General features: G+C 45.7%; 1 long non-coding RNA gene across 1 annotated transcript; it reads right to left on the reverse strand.

The window, feature by feature from the left end:
- Nucleotides 1-228: 228 nt before the first annotated feature.
- LOC109940751 (uncharacterized) lies at nucleotides 229-5740 on the reverse strand. Its single transcript, XR_002263397.1, has 2 exons — nucleotides 2199-5740; nucleotides 229-602 (listed from the first exon to the last, which is right to left on the reverse strand). It is a non-coding gene; the product is annotated as an uncharacterized lncRNA (long non-coding RNA).
- Between the last annotated feature and the right edge of the window lie 829 nt (nucleotides 5741-6569).

A 6569-nucleotide genomic window follows, 5' to 3' on the forward strand; every position in this document is an offset into this window, starting at 1 on the left:
TGTTTCTTGCTTCACCGACAGGCAGTTTTAGGGTTCTCAAGCACCGTATGGTTTTGTAGGATTAACTTTGTAGGAGAAAGGTTTGTTGTACATGAATATGGTAGTGTGGTACTCCAAAACAGCAAAAAATGTGTACTGTAAACCTGATCAGTTTACTAAGGCACTGTTTAGAAGCACTCAATTTCTAAAAAACTGGTTTTATAGAAATTGGGTTGGTTCCAAACATACTAGTTTAAGACTCTGTTTATATAAATTAGATTATTGGTTTATTAAAAACCAAAAAGCTGGCCTTTCATAACTAAAAAAAATAAAAACTGGTTTCTTAAAAACTAGGTTGCTTCCAAACAAGTCCTAAGTAGTTCAGAGCTATTGGTTCCGCGAAATAGGATACTGTACTGCAAGGCTGCAAACAAATTGAAGGATCATCCAGTTGTCCACAGATGGGTGCGAGGACTTGGCCGTGGATGATAGCCTTCGTCAGTTTGTCAGTCTCTTGAACAAGGCTGCGACTACACTACCAGTTCAGCTCACAAGCACCACCTATGCCGGCCGATCTGACTTGGGACACAATTTGGAAGCCGATTCTTCTCTTATCGCTGCTACTGCAAAGGAATGTCCCACATAATTAAAACGGATGGCCAAGCAAATCCAATCTGTCACACAAGACGAGAAGAAACCACACTTCACATATGTCCCAACTGCCCACTTAGAATTGCTACAGGCCAAAACTGCTGACCATATAACGCATTTACAAAGTGTAATTTACAAAACCTGGAATTCATGGAAAGAAAAGTGCACAGGGGTATTCAACAAGTAATTTTTTCGACCGGTGCAACTACTAGCAATCATCTAATATAACATCACCGCCCACAGTATGAGGCCAAAATCTGAATTCTGAACCCGCGACACCATAGTATCAGAGAAACAATCTATTGTTGTCCCTGTAGTTGCCTTTTTTCCCTCTTTATTTTAATATGCGATTTGGCAGTTTTAGCAGATCCTTTGTAATCTGTATGACATCTTTTACTCCTGTTTCTGAAATAACGAAAAGGGCAGATCACCTGCCACAAATTGCTAAAAAAGGCAACAATGTATAAGTGGTGCTTTTCCAGCCATGAACTTGCCCATCTACCCCCACTGATCCCATTTAGACCATGTTCGTTTAATTCCCCTCAATCCTTATGGATTAGCATAAACCGAACAGGGTCTTAGAGTTTGTTCGGTTACACCAATCCAGAGAGGGATTGTAGGGGTTTAGATCTCCGTTTAGTCATTTTTGACTAGGAGGGGATAAATCCTCTCCAATCCCCCTCTGGATTGGTGTAACCGAACATGCCCTTATATTGTTCCATTTCTCCCACAGTTCAGCCTATTTAACATGCTAGCATAGCAAATAGGCGTGAAATCCACACCAACAAATGAAAGTGGGAAGAGAAAAAAAGGGGAACTCAGAGCACAAGGGAAGAGGAGGCACCGGGAGAGAAACAATGACTTTGCTGAAGGATCAGCTTGCTTTGACATAATACTCGTATGTCTCTTATTTTGTAGTCAGGAGTCGATGCCGAGCACTCATAGGTAATAATACTCGTATGGTTCTTAGTTTGTAGGCTCCTTTGTTCCTTCAAGAGAGTTAGAGTATCTCCTATTATGCTATGAGATAGTTGTGTAAAACAAATCAAACACATCTAGATTCTGAATGAAGCATACTCTACTTAAGCGTATCCATCTCAACAAGCTGGTTAATCCATGGACAGTTTTATCGAATGCATTCTGTAACCAAGACACAATTACATGCCATTGTAAATTGCACCGTTAATTCATTACACATTAGAAGGTACACAATTTGCCCTCAAAAGCATACACGTTTTTGCTGAACAGAACTAATAACATCCATCATGTACTGTCCAAATCTATATTGGGGCTTGCAAAGGGGATCAGTTGTGTGAATAAGAATATAGTTATGCAAATCACTGCTGCCGCATCATTGATAGATTATAATGTTAATACCACTTCAGAAATTAATATCACCCAAGGGCACACAAAGCTTGATGCAACACGTATGTTCTAGGATGCATACTTGGAAACTCAAAGGGAAATTAAGTTCATATCAATGAAGCATTTACCATGCACCTAATAAACATGTGGTGTGCATAGCAATCTACCTGTGCAGCAAATTATGAGAAGAATTAATGCCTTACCTACCATGGTACCTTTGGTGGCGCAGAGACCTTGTAGTGTAAGCGAATCCAACATTCATAGGCGCACCTTGTCGCAACAACCTTCTGCTTTGTGCATTATGGATGCAGAGCAGACAAAGCTTATCTATAATCTGTAGTCTCGTATTTTGACTACCAAAGGCCTATACATCATCGCCACCTAACATGTAAAAATAAACCAGGTGTCAATCAAATCCGTATTAGTTTGGTGACATTTATTCTTACAAATTTATCCGAGCAACATAAACTTCTATAAGGTAAGAAATACTGAGGAGCTATTTTAAATGTCTAGATAATTTGAAGGCCTGCAAAACTTTTTTGAATAGGTCTTCACTCTTCAAGGTGCCAACATCACTGAAGGTTGATTATCTGAGTTCTTAAGGCCATCTCCCCTAGTTATATCAGCCTTGTCAGTTACTGTTCCCCTTGTTGGATTATCCATCAGACAATTTCCCTGTGCTTTGATTGGGTTAGTATTATCTGGTGCTTCATCCACTGTCATTTTTTTAATCGAGTATTCGAGTATCCAACCTCCTCAGGTTCTGATTTACTAGACATATCTGGTAACTAGTCAATCTCTTCCTCAGACTCAGCCGTGTTATTATCCTCATTAGCTTCACTAAATTTTTCAGATGATGGCAGCAAAGGCATCATATATTTAGTCCAGACGAGAGGCTCCACCCTACCTTCTTTAGAAGTTCGATCGACACCAAACGTTTGATGCTGGTTCCCCTCTTGTTCTTCCTCGTCATAGTGATGCAGTTTGCTAAGAATCCTCCAAGTAACAGCATCAGGTGCTAGTTCATTTCTTTTCATCTCCTTAACTAATATGCTAACTTATTCGGTCCCTGCTTGCAGGCAGCGTCTATGAGTATGTTGTAGCACACTGCGCTGGGAGCAACCCCACAATCCACCAATTCGTACAAGAAATCACATGCCTGTTCTAGTTTCCTCTGTTTGCAGAGACCTCTGAAGATTGCACTGTACACATAATCATCATGTATCCCTGATGGCCAGACGACAGTACTGTCCCAGAATTCCTTTGCTTTCTCAAGCAGCCTTGCACTGCAGAGCCCTTTGATCACCACAGTATGAGTCACAGGATCAGCACCATTGCTGTATCAACTTGTCCAATGCCAAACAATCCCTTGAGGACACAGCACACCGAGGGCCTCTGCGTGATCACCTGCACACACACACACAGGTATCCAGATATGAGTGTGGTGAAGGTGACAACATCAGAAGCACAAAACTTAACGCTGAATATGTCGTCCATCGACGTAGCTAGCGCGGAGGAGCCCCCTGCCCCCTGGCGAGGAACGAGCACGCGGGGGAGGCGGGCGACACCCTGCGGGAGGGAATTTCGTCGAGCAGCCTCCGCGCGAGGTGGTGCTGGTGCGGGGACGGCAGTGGAGGGCTCGCGGCGCCAATTGCCGACGCCGAGCCGACACTCTACTAGCTCCCTAGTCCCCACCGCTGCTGTGTCAGTCCGATCGGTGGTCACTGGTCAGTCCCAGTTCGTCGACGAGGGAAGGAAGCGGCGACCGGCGAGCAGTTGGTCTTCGGTTGGCGGGCCATCAGTGTAGTGATCAGTTGAGAGGCCGAAAGAATTGGAGGCCCAGTAATAGTGCCTGCACCCAGGCCCTACGGTCCAGACCTCGAAGCAGCCTAAAAAAACATTGGGCCTACAGGTAAAAGGCATGGCCTGGGCTGCTGAGTTCTGAGAACCAAAGGGGCCGCCGGACCCGGTGGATGGAGATGGAGGCCCAGGTTGACCGACCACAGACCACTGCCAAGGCGCACAGGAACCAGGGACTGGGACGGACAGGGTGACGCCGAGTGACAGACAGTGGCGCTTGCGTTGCGTCTGCTGGTCCAGCAGAGCACTCAGCAGTGAGTCAGTGACCACTTCAGCACAGTATAGCAGTATGTAGCAGTATACTCCTTTCCTTGCTTGCCCTAGCCAATCTGTCAATGCCGCAACCGCAAGCTAGGAGGACATGTCTGTCAGATCGTCCCTATCGCTTTCCGCTCCGACGCGGGCGATGAGCCGGTGACACACTGGCACGGCGGTGGCACGGAGTAGACCGACAGACTCGACGCACAGCCATCAAGCGCTCGATCAGGCTGCCGCTGCCTCTACGACTCTGCTTGTCAGAGTTGACGCACTGCCACTCCTTCCACTCCATCGCCAGGGACACACACCACCGTCACATCACTCATTCTCTTCAACCTTTTTTCTGCTTTCCTCCACTTCCGCTTCTTCACTGCTGCAGCTCTTCGCGTGCATGGAAATGGATAGCAGTACGTTTCTGAACTTTGTTTGAAGGCAACGACGCGCAGAAAGCCAGAAACGCAGTGCAGCAGTGGTTCTTGCTCGTGCCTCGTGGATGTGTAAACCCTGTCAGCGAATCCCGGCCGGCTTCTTCCTTCCTTCCATGGACCATGCGCCATGGCTGGCTCTCCGTAAGCTTAAAGCTATCGCCCCCCGGGAGACACGCATGGCGATCGGTGCACGCATGCAGTGCAGTGCAGTACTGCAGTGGCTCAGCCTGACTGACCTGCGAGTTGACGGCCAGCCTGACGGGCCTGTCTGAACCGGATTCGACGCAGCTGCCTTTGCGTGTGCCTTTTGCACTTGCACGCAAGCTTTTCATCAATCTCTTCGGCCTTTGCAGCAGTGCAGGCTATGGACGACGACGACGGCCATGCTCCGCTAGCTCTCCTCGTTGCTCGGGAAACTGAATGAATTGCACTGTGCGATGGTCCTGCAGTCTGATGTGCCCGACAGCGGTAAAGGGGAGACGGCCGTGCTCGTGCAAGGACGTGCACGTACTCCTTTCCATGCTTTCGATTTCGATCGACGACGACGTTGCACAGCGGGAAACGTTGCGTGCTGCATGCGTTCTATCATTTGGTGCAGTAGTCCTCGCACCTACTAGTGCTTGCTGCTGCATCGATTTTTTTTTTTTGAAGCAATTTGCGTAGTCAGGATGTTGGCTATTAGAAAGTTCACCGGTACATCTTCATTCTTCGCAGCTGCTGTCGATAGCAACAACATTCGCATTTTTCGGGCAATAATGAACCCGACACACAAAACCAGCGATATGAAAAAGTGACGCTTGGTCTTTCGAAATTACCATGAACCAGCCGAAAATCATACATCTCACATTCTCGCAATTGAGGAGAGGAGTGGCAGTGAAATCACACTCTCCTGCTCAACGAACCATTTATGGCATGTTTAATTCAGCTTTTGTCTGACAAGTTTTTCTAAAAATCTAGGTTTCTAGAGAATCACGGAACTTACATGCGGAGGAAAATAGAGTGTATCCATAGGATTTAGAATCTAGAAAGTAACAAATTCTTTCCATCGCGACGATTCGGCGGTGTTGAGCATCAAATTTGACACATGGTCACATTCGGACAGTACAACAATGTGGCTCGGACGGTCAGTGGACAGAACGGTCCGCGGTGTAACTCGAACGGTCCATAATTAAATTCACTCAGGGTTGATTTGGTGACCCGGGATCCCGGGAGGATCGGAGGGGATTGAGGGGGAAATGAGTTCATTTCCCCCTCAATCCCCTCCGATCCTCCCGGGATCCCCTTGTCACCAAATCAATCCTCAAGAGAGTATTTACCCATACGTGGGTTATCCTAACCTATTTGTGAAAATCTGATTGGTCACGTAGGAACGGGTCTAGATCTAAGCACACACATAATCAAATCGAACTAATCCATCTGCATTATCATATCTTAAGAGTCACTACAGGAAACGCGAAAAAACGTCGGTCACAACAAAAACGTCGGCCTCGATGGGCAAAACAGTCCGTTCTCTCGGCCTAGGAGGTGAAAGAAACTAGGAAGAACATAAAACGTAGAAAAGAGGAGGAAAACACTTGAAACGAAGATTTCTCACGTGCCTTAGTGTTAGTTGAAGGAAGGCATGCGAATGGGGACCCAAATCCTCAAAAGCTCGCGAATAATTCAGTTCCAAATACTGAAATTTGTCCCTAAAATTTTATATTTTTAATAAATATTTTGAGCTCGAATGCTTTCTCGAAGGAATATTTATCTTTGCTAGTACCTATTTTTTTTGCTTAGATTTAACTTGAGTACAAAAATTTACCCTGGTTATTTCTCGAAAAAATCCCGATTTAATACTGTGCCTTTTATGTCCGGAGTTTCCTTGTTTTTTTAGTTCAAAATTTATAGACAGTGGAAACTTTGTTTATAAAGTAGGTAAAATTTCAGGTCAATCGTAATTTATTTACTTGGTTTTTTTTGTTTCCTCTTCTGCACATGCAGCACGGCCGTGTAAAAACACAGCAGTGGCCCAACGCGGCACTGCTA

This window comes from Zea mays, chromosome 7, assembly GCF_902167145.1.
Source record: "Zea mays cultivar B73 chromosome 7, Zm-B73-REFERENCE-NAM-5.0, whole genome shotgun sequence".
Taxonomy (NCBI): Eukaryota; Viridiplantae; Streptophyta; class Magnoliopsida; order Poales; family Poaceae; genus Zea; species Zea mays.